At 35.8% G+C, this 14,510-nt stretch overlaps 1 protein-coding gene and 1 pseudogene across 1 annotated transcript in view; both read right to left on the bottom strand.

Moving 5' to 3' along the window:
- DACH2 (dachshund family transcription factor 2) overlaps window positions 1–14,510 on the bottom strand; it is a 736,007-nt gene that overhangs the window by 395,000 nt on the left and 326,497 nt on the right. The window lies entirely within an intron of this gene.
- LOC124509709 (uncharacterized) lies at window positions 9,595–9,708 on the bottom strand (annotated as a pseudogene).

The following is a 14,510-nucleotide window of genomic DNA, read 5'->3' as shown; positions in this document are numbered from 1 at the left end:
CCCTGAAATGCTGCTGCTACACTGTCTCGTGAACTTTTTCTGGAGCTAACTGGCACCTGGCCACAGTCTCGGGGCACTGGCAGCAGCAGGGTCCTACAGGCATTCCTGGGTACAGTCAATATTTGGCCATTGCTCATTCTGCCATTGTTCATTCTGCCATTGCTCGGTGAGACCCTTCTGCAAAGGGGTGGATTGGGTCAAAGCCACAGTCCTTCAGAATTAAGGGGCTGGGGAATACAGCTATATCTGAGACAAAAATTGGGAGAGAGGTACTGCCTGGGGACTGGTCACAGAGGCTACAAAAGCGGGGAGTAGACGACAGCTGAAGACAGAGGACAGGTGTGTGGTTGCTGATCCAGGAGAACAGACTAGGTAGATGGATGGCATCATTTTCACCACTCCCTCGCATGTGCATACGCACCTATGAGCACCTCAACACTCCACCCAAGTAGGCTTGCAGCGCCATCTAGTGGTGAGCGGAGCTGTTAAACTGAGCACTGCCCACTGGGCCAACTACACTCTCAAGAACACAAGTCTCACTGACCTCTTAGTTTATGGACTATAAAGAGCTACACAGATCCACTTCTAGGGGAAAATGAACCAATTTCAGTCCTACTTCAATTTGTTAGCAAGATCATCTATTCAATTTTCTTTCTTTTCTTTTTCTCTTTTACAATTAATTTTCTTGAGTACAGAAAGAGAAAAATTTCATCTTTATTTTCAATTTTTATTAAAAATATGTTTCTTTAATTTTTATTACTATATTTTTTACATCTGTGTAATTTTTTTTCAAATTCTATTTTACTTCCATCATGTTATGTTAGTTTACTACAGTGTATTCACCATTTCAAGTTTTCAAACAATTTCCTTTTTTATCTTTCTTTTTCTTTTTTTCTCTTTTTTGTTTCTTTTCTTTTTCTGGAATGCAGAAAGAAAAAAAAACTTCATTTTATTTTCAACTTCTATTAAAAATATTTTCATTTAATTTTTTTACTATATTTTTGCTTTTATGTAATTTTTTTCCAAATTTTATTTTACTTCCATCATTTTATTTTAGTCTGCTACAGTGTATTCACTTTTTCAAATTTTCAAATGATTTCTTTTTTTCTCTATTAAAATCTTTTTTCCCTTTTTCATTTCTTTTTTCTTAAATACAGAAAAAGAAAAAGTTCATATTTATTTTTAATTTTTCTTAAAAATATTTTTCTTAATTTTGTCTACTATATTCTTTACTTTTATGTATATTTTTTCAAATTCTATTTTACCCCCATCATCTCATTTTAATTTACTTCAATGTATTCATTTTTTCAAATTGTCAAATGATTTCCTTTTTTTTCTTCCACCCACCTTTTTTTCTCTTACCTGTCAAACTACTTTCAACACCCAGACCAAAACACACCGAGGATCTAGCATCATCTATTTGATTTGTGTGTGTGTGTGTGTGTTTAATTTTTAATTTTGATACTTTTTAAAATTTCTTTAATTTCAATTTTTCTACCTCATTAATTACTTTTCTCCTTCAAAATGAGAAAATGAAGGAATTCACCCCAAAAGAAAGAGCACAAATAGACGACAGCCAGAGATTTGACTAACAGTGAATAAAGCAAGATGTCTGAACCAGAATTTAGAATCACAATAATAAGAATACTAGCTGGAGTCTAAATTAGATTAGAATCCCTTTCTGCAGAGATAAAAGAAGTAAAAAATAGCCAGAATGACATTAAAAATGCTATAACTGAGCTGTAATCATGGATGGTTGCAACAGCGGCAAGGATGGATGAAGCAGAACAATCAGTGATATAGAGGAAAACTTACAGAGAATAATGAAACAGAAAAAAAAGAGGGAGATCAGGGCAAAAGAGCACAATTTAAAAATTAGAGAAATCAGTGACTCGTTAAAAAGGAACAACATCAGAATAATAGGGATCCCAGAAAAGGAAGAGAGAAATAGGGGTAGAAAGGGTATGTGAGAAAATCATAGCAGAAAACATTCCTAATCTGGGGAAAGACACAGACAGCAAAGTCCAGGAAGCACAGAGAACCCCCATTAGATTCAACAAAAACCGACCATCAATAAGGCATATCATAATCAAATTCACAAAATACGCAGGCAAGGAGAGAATCATGAAAGCAGCAAGGGAAAAAAGTCCCTAACCTACAAGGGAAGACAGATCAGGTTTGCAGCAGACCTATCCACAGAAACTTGGCAGTCCAGAAAGGAGTGGTGGTATACATTCAGTGTCCTGAGTCAGAAAAATATGCAGCCAAGAATTGTTTATCCAGCAAGGCTGTCATTCAAAAGAGAAGGGGAGATAAAAAGTTTCCCAGACAAACAAAAATTAAAGCAGTTTGTGACCACTAAACTATTCCTGAAAGAAATTTTAAGGTGGACTCTCTGAGGGGAGAAACAATGAATATATATATATATATATATATATATATATATATATATATATATACAAATAAACACCAAAAGCAACAAAGATTAGAAAGGACCAGAGAACACCACCAGAAACTCCAATTCTACAAGCATCATAATGGCAATAAATTCATATCTTTCAGTACTCACTCTAAGCTTCCATGGACTCAATGTTCCAATCAAAAGACATAGGGTAACAGAATGGATAAGAAAACAAAATCCATCTATATGCTGTTTACAAGAGACCCACTTTAGACCTAAAGACACCTTCAGATTGAAAAAAGGGGATGGAGAACCATCTATCATGTTAATGGTCAACAAAAGAAGGCTGGAGTAGCCATACTTATATCAGACCATCTAGACTTTAAAATAAAGACTGTATCAAGAGATGCAGAAGGGCATTATATCATAATCAAGGGGTCTATCCACCAAGAAGACCTAACAATTATAAACATTTATGCACCAAATGTGGCCCCACCCGAATATATAAATCAATTAATCACACACATAAAGGAACTCATCGATAGTAATACTATAATAGTAGGAGACATCAACACCTCACTCACAGAAATGATCAGACCATCTAATCAAAAAATCAACAAGGAAACAATGACTTTGAATGACACACTGGACCAGACGGACTTAACAGATATATTCAGAACATTTCATCCTAAAGTAGCAGAATATACATTCTTCTCCAGTGCACCTGGAACATTCTCCAGAATAGACCATACACTGGGACACAAGTCATCCCTAAGTAAGTACAAAAGATCGAGATCATACCGTGCATATTTTCAGACCACAATCCTATGAAACTTGTAATCAACCACAAGAAAAAATTTGGAAAAGTAATAAATACTTGGAGACTGAAGAACATCCTACTAAAGAATGAATGGGCTAACCAAGCAGTTAAATAAGAAATTAGAAAGTATATGGAAGTCAATGAAAATGATAACACCACAACCCAAAACTTCTGGGATGCAGCAAAGGTGGTCATGGGAGGGAAGTATATAGCAATCCAGGCCTTCCTAAAGAAGAAAGAAAGATCTTAGATACCCAACCTAACCTTACACCATAAGGAGCTAGAAAAGAACAGCAAATAAAACCCCAAACCAGCAGAAGACAGGAAATAACAAAGATTAGAGCAGAAATTGATGCTATAAAAACAAACAGACAAACAAACAAAAACAGTAGAACACATCAATGAAACCAGAAGCTGGTTCCTTGAAAAAAATTAACAAAATTGATAAACCACTAGCCAGTTTGATCAAGAAGGAAAAGGAAAGGACCCGAATAAATAAAATCAAGAATGAAAAATCAAGAATGAAATCAAAACTGAAACAGGAAGAAATAGAAAATTGGAACAGACCCATAACCAGTAAGGAAATCGAATTAGTAATCAAAAATCTGCCAAAACACGAGAGTCCAGGGCCAGATGGCTTTCCAGGGGAATTCTACCAAACATTTAAGGAAGAATTGACACCTATTACCTTGAAGCTGTTCCAAAAAATAGAATGGAAGGAAAACATACAAACTCTTTCTATGAAACCAGCATTATCTTGATTCCAAAACCAGACAGAGACCCCACTAAAAAAGAGAACTATAGACCAACTTCCCTGATGAACATGGATGCAAAAATTCTCAACAAGGTACTAGCCAACCAGATCCAACAATACATTTAAAAAATTATTCACCACAAGCAAGTGGGATTTATACCTGGGATGCAGAGTTGGTACAATATCCACAAAACAATTAACATGATTCATCACATCATTAAAGAAAGGACAAGAACTATATGATCCTCTCAATAAATGCAGAGAAAGCATTTGACAAAATACAGCATCTTTTTCTTAATAAAAACCCTCAAGAAAGTAGGGATAGAAGAAGCATACCTCGAGATCATAAAAGCCATATACATACAACCCAACACTAATATCATCCTCAATGGGGAAAAACTGAGAGCTTTCCCCCTCAGGTCAGGAACAAGACAGGGATATCCACTCTTGCCACTGTTATTTAACACACTATTGGAAGTCTTAGCCTCTGCAATCACACAACACAAAGAAATAAAAGGCATCCAAATCGGCCAGGAGGAGGTCAAACTTTCACTCTTCACAGATGACATGATACTGTATATGGAAAACCCCAAAGATTCCAACAAAAAACTGCTAGAATTGATTCATGAATTCAGCAAAGTTGCAGGATTTAAAATCAATGCACAGAAATCGGTTGCATTCCTTTACACCAACAATGAAGCGACAGAAAGAGAAATCAAGGAATTGACCCCATTTACAGCTCCACAAAAAACCATAAAATACCTAGGAATAAATCTAACTAAATAGATGAAAAATCTATACACTGAAAAGTATAGAAAACTTATGAAAGGAATTGAAGAAGACACAAAAAGTGGAAAAAGATTCCATGCTGCTGGATAGGAAGAACAAATATTGTTAAAATGTTGATACTACCCAAAGCAATATACATATTCAATGCAATCCCTGTCAAAATAACCCCAGAATTCTTCACAGAGCTAGAACAAATAATCCTAAAATTTGTATGGAACCACAAAAGACCCCGAGTAGCCAAAGCGATCTTGAAAAAGAAAACCAAAGCAGGAGGCATCACAATCCCAGCCTTCAAGCTATACTACAAAGCTGTCATCATGAAGACAGTATGGTAGTGGCACAAGAACAGACACTCAGATCAATGGAACAGAATAGAGAACCCAGAAATGGACCCACAAACGTATGGCCAACTAATCTTGGACAAAGCAGGAAAGAATAACCAATGGAATAAAAACAGTCTCTTCAGCAAGTGGTGCTGGGAAAACTGGACAGCGACATGCAGAAGAATGAACCTCGACCACTTTCTTACACCATCCATAAAAAATAAACTCAAAATGTATGAAAGACCTCAGTGTAATACAGGAAGCCATCAAAATCCTCGAGCAGAAAGCAGGCAAAACCTCTTTGATCTTGGCCACAGCAACTTCTTACTCAACACATCTTCAGAGGCAAGGGAAACAAAAGCAAAAATGAACTACTAGGACCTCATCAAAATAAAAAGCTTCTGCACAGTGAAGGAAACAATCAGCAAAAGTAAAAGGCAACTGACAGAATGGGAGAAGATATTTGCAAATGACAGATCAGATAAAGGGTCAGTATCCCAATTCTATAAAGAACTTATCAAACTCAACACCTAAAAACAAATAATCCAGTGAAGACATGGGCAAAAGACATGAATAGACACTTCTCCAAAGAAGACATCCAGATGGCCAACCAACACGTGAAAAAATACTCAACATCACTCATCATCAGGGAAATACAAAACAAAACCACACTGAGATGCCACCTTACACCTGTCAGAATGGCTAACAGTAACAACTCAGGCAACTACAGATGTTGGCAAGGATGGGGAGAAAGAGGATCTCTTTTGCATTGTTGGTCGGAATGCAAACTGGTGCAGCCACTCTGGAAAACAGTATGGAGATTCCTCAAAAAACTAAAAATAGAACTACCCTATGACCCAGCAATTGCACTACTAGGCATTTATCTGCGGGATACAGGTGTGCTGTTTTGAAGGGACACATGCACCCCTGTGTTTATAGCTGCACTACCAACAATAGCCAAAGTATGGAAAGAGCCCCAATGTCCATCAACTGATGAATGGATAAAGAAGATGTGATATATATATATATATATATATATATATATATATATACACACACACATATATACATATACATATACTTGTACATATGTACATATACATATATATATGTATGTATATATATATATATATATATATATATATAGGAGTAATACTCGGCAATCAAAAAGGATGAAATGTTGCCATTGCAACTATGTGGATGGAAGTGGAGGGTATTATGTTAAGTGAAATTAGTCATTCAGAGAAAGACAAAAATCTTATGACTTCACTCATATGAGGACTTTAAGAGACAAAACAGATGAACATAAGGGAAGGGAAACAAAATAATATAAAAACAGGGAGAGGGACAAAACAGAAGAGACTCATAAATATGAAGAACAAACTGAGGGTTACGGGAGTGGTTGTGGGGCGGGGGGATGGGCTAAATGGGTAAGGGGCACTATGGAATCTACTCCTGAAATCATTGTTGCACTATATGCTAATTAACTTGGATGTAAATTTTAAAAAATAAAAAATAAAATTAAAAAAATAAAATAAAATGAAATAAATAAAATTAAAATTAAAATATATTAAACACATAAGTGTATTTATATATATATACATATATAAAGACCTACAATTTGTATCATGAATGCCAAATTAAAGAATCATTTTTGACTTGAAGATTTTCCCAACGTTTAACTTTTTTGTGAAAATTTATTTATGTAAAATATGGTGCAAAAAGAACATAAACTAGAAAACATCTTTAAAAGTAAGAGGAGGAGATTGGATGGTTCAATTATAAACTTAGACTCTGTGATGTTAAAAGAGATGCATAAGAAAGAGGGTTTAAAAGTAAAATTTGCCTATCATGTAATTTGTTGGAACAATTGACTAAGATATAGCTACTAAATGAAGAGAGGTGTTTATTCAAGCTCAACAATTGTGTTGTATTTCATATTTCATAAATGTATTGGTAAGTATTCCCAAGGACAATCCACTTTGATCAGCCATCCCCCAATCAAATACCAATGGACAGAAAAGTTTCATCCTTCTCTCACCAGAATAGGCCTTGAAATGTTAGCTTCAGAACCTTTGCACCTTCTGCTCTCTCTGCTTAAAACATTCCTGCCCAATATGTAGGGTGCATGCTCACTCATTTTATTCAGGCTCAAATGTCACCTTATCAGAAAATCCTTTCTTTACAATCCTAATTGAAAGAACATCCCAAAGTCATTTTCATTTTGTTTTCTCTGCTTTATTTTTCTCATAGCACTTATTTCATATGACTTGTAATTTACTTGTTTATTTTTTTATAATCTGTCTTCCTCAATTATAATGAAGGTGTCATTTTGTTTTGTTCTTTATTGCATTTCTGTCCTAGAACAAAATCTAGCAAATTTTATCAATAGAAATTGTTAATTAATAAATTAATAACCTTGAATTTCATAGGTTGCATTTAGGTACAAGTTACATTCAAATTTACAAAACCATATAAGTTAAATGGATTGATGAGATTCTTGCATGTGAATGCCCCTGAATGCCTAGCTCCTCTCAACCAGTCATAAATACAGTTAATCCTATAAAAGTCCAGGCTTCATGATCTTTTCTCTCCCTCTGGCTTAGATAACAGGCCATGTAGTACTCTGGCTTCTACCATTGTTGTTACTCAAAGAACTGCTATCTGTCTTGCTGAGTGAGAAATCTTTGAGTACCATAGGCTGTTAAGATGACTCATTCATCCCATTCTCCCATAATTTTGCCATCAGCTTAAGGTTGCATTCTAACTATTTAGACAATTTTTAAGCCCTCACCATCAGATTCTATTCCATAAGTGTAGGGAAGCAAAATACATCAGTATTATAACTACATTTAAGTACACCTAGCTATATCATATTCAAACTGCAGAAACTTAAAGATAAATTAAAAAAATCTTCATAGTAGTCGGGTTAAAAAATGCCTTCCCTATAGAAAAGCAAAGTTTAGAGCAAAATTTCACTTCTCAGAAATTATGCAAGCAAGAAGAGAGTGTGTTGAGAGAAAAAAAAAACACCAACATATAATTCTATTTTCTGTAAAATTATCCTTTAAAATTGAAGAGTAACTACACTTTCTCAGCTGAAAAAAATTGAGAGAATTTGGTTCCACCAGATCTGCCTTGAAGAAAAAATGTCAAAATAAGTTATTCACAGAGAAGGAAAGAGAAATAAGTCAAAAATTCCGCCTACATAGAGATAACATTAACATTAGAAAAGGAATAAGTGAAGGTAAAATAAAAATATTAACATTTCTTATTCCTAATTTATCTAACAGATGATAGTTTGTTCAAAATAATAATAATGTAGTCAATGATTATAGCTTATGTATAAGTGAAATGAATGATAGCAATGATACAAGGTACAGGAGGGAGGAATTAGAAATATTTTGCTATTATAAGGTAGTCGCTCTACTTGGGAAGTAGTATAATACTATTTGAAGGTAGACTTGGGTTTGTTTAAAATGTATATTGCATACACAAGGACAACCACTAAAAAAGTAAAAAAAAAAAAGAGAAAGTATAATATGCTAAGAAAGAAGAGAAAATGGAATGATATAAAATGTTCAATTAAAACCAGAGAAGGTAGAAGAAGGGTAGAAGACAAAAATAGAAACAAATAATAAGGACAAAAAAAGAAAACAGTAATGAATATGGTAAATATTAATCCAGCTATATAAATTATTATTTTTAATGTCAATGGCCTAAAATATACCAATAAAATGACAGATATTGTCAGAGTGGATCCAACTGTATATTGTATACAAACAAGCCATTTTAAATATAAAGACACATGTAGGTTAAAAATAAATGGATGGAGAATTATATACCATGCTAACACTACTAAAAAGAAAGCTGGATTAGCTATATTAACTTCAGACAGGGCAGACTTCAGAGCAAGGAAAATTATTAGGGTTAAAGAGACTCATTACATAATGATAAAAGGGTCAATTATCCAAGAAGACACAACAATCCTTAATGCGTATGCTTCAAACAACACAGCATCAAAATATGTAAGGCAAAAGCTGATAGAACTGTAAGGAAAAATATGACTATTATAGTCATAGATTTCAAAAGATCCAGCAGGCAGAAATCAATAAGGACATAGTTGAATTCAGTAGCATCATCAATCCACTGCATATAATTGATATGTATAGACTACTTCAACAAACAACAGCAGAATACACATTTTTCTCAACCTCACATGTAACATTCACTAAAAGAGACCAGATTCAAGGCCATAACATACACCTCAACAAATTTAGAAAAAGAGAAATTGTATAATGTCAGCTGTCATATCATAATGGATTTAAAGGAGAACTAAACAGAAAGATAGCTGAAAAATCCCAAAATACTTGAAGATTTAAAAATACATGTGTCAAAAAAGAACTAAGAAAAATTTTAAATATTTTTTAAATATTTCAAACTAAATGAAAATGAAAATACAACTCATCAAACGTTGAGGGATCCAGTGAATGCAGTACTAAAAGGGAAATTTAGAGCACTGAATCCATATATTTTACATACCATCTTTGTGCAGCGACCATGCTTGCTAATCTTCTCTGTTCTGTTCCAATTTTACTATATGTGCTGTTGAAGCAAGCACTGAATGTCTATATTTTAAAACAATAAAAATCTGAAACCATTTTCAATAAAAATCTGAAAATCACTTTATGACTAGAAAAAGAAGACCAAATTTAATCTAAAGTAAGAACAAAAAATAATAATAAGAGAAATAGAAATCAATGAAACTGAAAACAGGAAATCAATAGAGAAAAATCAACACAACCAAAAGTTGATTTTTTGAAAAATTTTATAAAAACACTAAGACTCTAACCATAGAAAGTAGAAAAAAAAATAGAGAAGACACAAATGTTACTAATATCAGAAATTAAAGAGGGACATCACTACAGATTTCATGGATATTAAAAGATTAATATAAAATATTATAAACAATCATATGCCCATAGATTGATAACCTTTATGAAATGAACCAATTCTTTAAAAACACAATCAGCTGAAGGAAGATATGGTGGAGTAGGAGGAGGACCCTATGTTTGCCCTCCTCCCTCAAACACAGCTAGATAAGTACCAAATCATTCTGAACACCCAAGAAATTGATCTGAAGACTGACAGAACTGCACAACCAGAGGGAGGTTGGAAACAGAGGGAGGTTCCACTGTGGAAGGTAAGAAGTGTGGACATATGATTAGAGGGAGAAAAATGATTATGGGTGTTTCAGATGGGAGGGAGCCCTGTTCGTAGAGAGGAGAGAGGGAGAGAGAAAGAGCTCAGTGCACAGGAGATAAAATAAGAAACACCCTTCTCCAAAACCATTGACTAGGAAAATGAGAGTGTTTGATTATCATGAGTTTTGACAACCAGTGGAACTCAAAAACGAGAGTTTTAGAAGTCCATTCCATGGTCGGTGTGGAGTCTCGTGGGCACAGTGGTGCCCCTGTGGAGGAGGGCAGAGGCTCTGGAGTGGACTGCATGATAGGAGGATCCCCTGAGACACACAAGTAGAGACATTTACCTCTTCTGGAAGTGCATCTGGAAGAGATGGCATTGCCCCACAGGGGACAAAAGATAGGGGGGTGTCATTGCACAGCCCCATTCCTTAGCGTAGCGGCAGAGACACCTGCTGAGGGCAGCTAACCTGGACATTGGCTTTTTGCTGTGCTTTGCTCTAAATTATCTGGCTGTGTGCCAGTGCAACTGTCCTTCTTGGACAAACCTGCATCAGTCCCAACCCAGCAAGACCCTCCCACCAGAGGACCTGCTTGAGTCTGTGCAAGGCCAGGTCCCTAAAGCGGGGAGTGTTGAAGCTCAGCTGGCCTGCCTGAGATAAAATACAGGTTCCCTGCACTGCCAGGCAGGCAGATAGACCAGAAACAGACAGAGTGAAGGATTTCTCCTTTGTTCAGAATGATTTGATATTTATCTAGCTGTTTTGACAGCCAGAAAAATATTTGACAAAGACTTGGGATACACAAGGGGAGATTATTTCCTTTTCTGCTAGGACTTCCCAGACAGCAGGGGCCGCAAACTCCACTCTCTGGGGATGAGGGAAATGGCAGGTTCCATTTTTCTCCTCCACCCATTAGCACAGAGCAACTTCAGGGAACAAAACAGTACCAACAGTGGAGGCCTCAGGTGCTTACACCAAGCCCGATCAACCTGTGTTCTGCAGGTGCTTCTTTACTAGAGAAAGTGTGACTGAAAACCAGAGGAGGAGGCTCCTCCTCCAAAAGACCAGGAAAAAAAAAACCTACATGAACAAAGTCTACTGACCATAGAGTGCTGAAAATCTTCAACTCTAGTGGAAATAGGATATGGCTTCTTTTAACAAGCAGACCGGAGCACAACTAGTTAAAACTCACCACACTCTGGACAAAGTCCATATACTCCCCAATGCAGACAAAGAGAAACTCTGCAAAGGACTGACCTGAAGGAAAGAGCAGCTAAAACACAGCAGCAGAGTGCAGAAGCGTACAACAGAAACACTTCCTGAAGTTCCAGGCCCTGAATAGTATATGACTTCTTCTTAATAAAGCCATTACTCTCAGGAACATGAACCATAACAGGCATTCCTAACACAGAGAAGAAGACAGAGACCCAGACAAAATTCAAAAATAGAGTTATTCATCTGAAAAGAAAGAACAAGAATAGGTCACAGCCAGAGATGTAATTGAAATAGATATAAGTAATATGTCTGATCTAGAATTTAAAGTGACAATCATAAGGATACTACCTAAGTTTGAGAATAGCATAGAAGACACCAGGGAATCACTTATCACAGATTTAAAAGACTTAAGAAGTAGTCAGGTTGAAAAAAAATGCTATAAATGAGATGCAAAATGGACTGATTATAATGACCACACGGATGGAGTAAGCAGAGGAATTAATAATTGATATAGAAGATAAAATTAGGGGAAATAATGAAGCTGAAATAAGAGGGGAAGAAAAATATAAGATCACAAATGTATATTTAGGAAATGCAGTTACCCATTAAAGGTAATAACGTTCATGTCATAGGAGTCCCAGAAGAAGAGAGGGGAAAAGGAGCCAAAGGTTTATTTGGGGAAATAATAGTTAAAAACTTCCATAATATGGGGAAGGAAACAGATATCCAAATGAAGGAGGCACATATAGCTCCCATCAAAATCAACAAAAGGAGGACAACACCAAGACATATTGTAAAATTTGCAAAACAGAAAAGAATTCTAAAAGCAGCAAGGGAAAAGAAATCCCTAACTTACAAGAGAAGACAAATAAGTTTAATAGCAGGCCTATTCACAGAAACTTGGCAGGCCAGGAATTGCATGATATATTCAATATGCAGAATGGGAAAAATATGCAGCCAAGAATACTTTATACAGTAAGACTGATATTGATAACAGAAGGAGAGATCAAGAATTTCCCAGACAGGGCTGCCTGGGTGGCTCAGCCACTTAAGCGACTGACTTCAGCTCAGGTCATGATCTCACGGTTCATGATTTCAAACCTGCATTGGGCTCTGTGCTGACAGCTCAGAGCCTGGTGTCTGCTTTGGATTCTGTGTCTCCCTCTCTCTCTGCCTCTTTCTGTCTCTGTCTCTGTCTCTCTCTCTCAAAAATAAATAAACATTAAAAAAATTAGTAAAAAATAAAAAACATGTTTCTCGGACAAACAAAAAAAAGAGTTCGTGACCACTAAACCTGGAAAGAAATATTTAAAGGGACTCTTTCAGTGGGAAAGAAAGAAAAAGTAATAAAGATTAGAAAGAAACAGAGAAAACCTCCAGAAACAATGACTTTACAGATAAAAAAGGGCACTACATTCATATATATCAATAATCACTGAGTGTAAATGGACTATGCTCCAATCAAAATACATAAGGTATCAGAATGGATAAAAATACAAGACCCATCTATACGATGCCTAAAAGAGGCCTATTTTAGACCTAAAGACACATGCAGATAAACAGTGAGGAGATGGAGAACAATTTACCATGCTAATGGATATCAAAAGAAAGCCAGAGTAGCCGTACTTATATCAGACAAGCTAGATTTTAAACCAAAGACTAAAAAGAGATGAACAGGGGCACGACATCATAATAAAGGGGTCTATCCAACAAGAAGATCTAACAATTTTAAATACATATGCCCTCAACTTGGAAGAAACAAAATATATAAAACAATTAAAAACAAACAAAGTATATGGCGCCTGGGTGGCTCGTCAGTTAAATGTCGGACTTCAGCTCAGGTCATGATCTCACAGTTCATGGGTTCAAGCCCCACATTGGGCTCTGTGCTGACAGCTCAGAGCCTGGAGCCTGCTTCAGCTTCTGTGTTCCCCTCTGTCTGCTCCTCCCCACTCACACTCTGTCTCTCTCTCACTCTCAAAAATAAATAAAACATTTAAAAAAACAAATTAACTCTTTGATAATAATACAATAATAGTAGGGGACTTGAACGCCTCACTTGAATCAGTGGACAGATCTCCTAATGAGAAAATCAACAAGGAAACAATGACTTTGAATGACTCACTGGACTGGATCGACTAACAGAAATATTCAGAACATTTCATCCTAAAATAAAATAAACATTCTTTTCAAGAACACATAGGGCATTCTCAACAATGCCTCACATACTGGGTCACAAATCAGGTCTCAAGTACAAAAAGATTAAGATCAGAGCATACATATTTTCCAACCACAAACACTATAAAAGTTGAGGTAAACCACAAGAAAAAAATAATTGGAAAGACAACAAATACATTGCAGTTAAAGAACATCCTTCTAAAGAATGAATGGGTTAGCAGCACTGTCAACAATAGCCAAATTATGGAAAGAGCCTAAATGTCCATCAACTGATGAATGGATAAAGAAATTGTGGTTTATATACACAATGGAATACTACGTGGCAATGAGAAAAAATGAAATATGGCCTTTTGTAGCAACTTGGATGGAACTGGAGAGTGTGATGCTAAGTGAAATAAGCCATACAGAGAAAGACAGATACCATATGGTTTCACTCTTATGTGGATCCTGAGAAACTTAACAGGAACCCATGGGGGAGGGGAAGAAAAAAAAAAAAGAGGTTAGAGTGGGAGAGAGCCAAAGCATAAGAGACTGTTAAAAACTGAGAACAAACTGAGGGTTGATGGGGGGTGGGAGGGAGGGGAGGGTGGGTGATGGGTATTGAGGAGGGCACCTTTTGGGATGAGCACTGGGTGTTGTATGGAAACCAATTTGTCAATAAATTTCATATATATAAAAAAATAATAATAATAAAGAATGAATGGGTTAACAAGGAATTTAAGGAAGAAATAAAAAAAAAACATAGAAACAAATAAAAATGAAAGCACAACAGTCCAAAACCTTTGGTATGTACAAAAAGGGGTCATAAGAGGGATGTATATGGC

The sequence above is a fragment of the Lynx rufus genome, unplaced genomic scaffold (genome assembly GCF_022079265.1).
Source record: "Lynx rufus isolate CCGP_SWC_20201006 ecotype Redwood Valley unplaced genomic scaffold, mLynRuf1.p SCAF_14, whole genome shotgun sequence".
NCBI classification, from domain to species: domain Eukaryota; kingdom Metazoa; phylum Chordata; class Mammalia; order Carnivora; family Felidae; genus Lynx; species Lynx rufus.
Note: the sequence above shows the minus strand (reverse complement) of the source record. Positions and strands in the feature narration are given on the sequence as shown.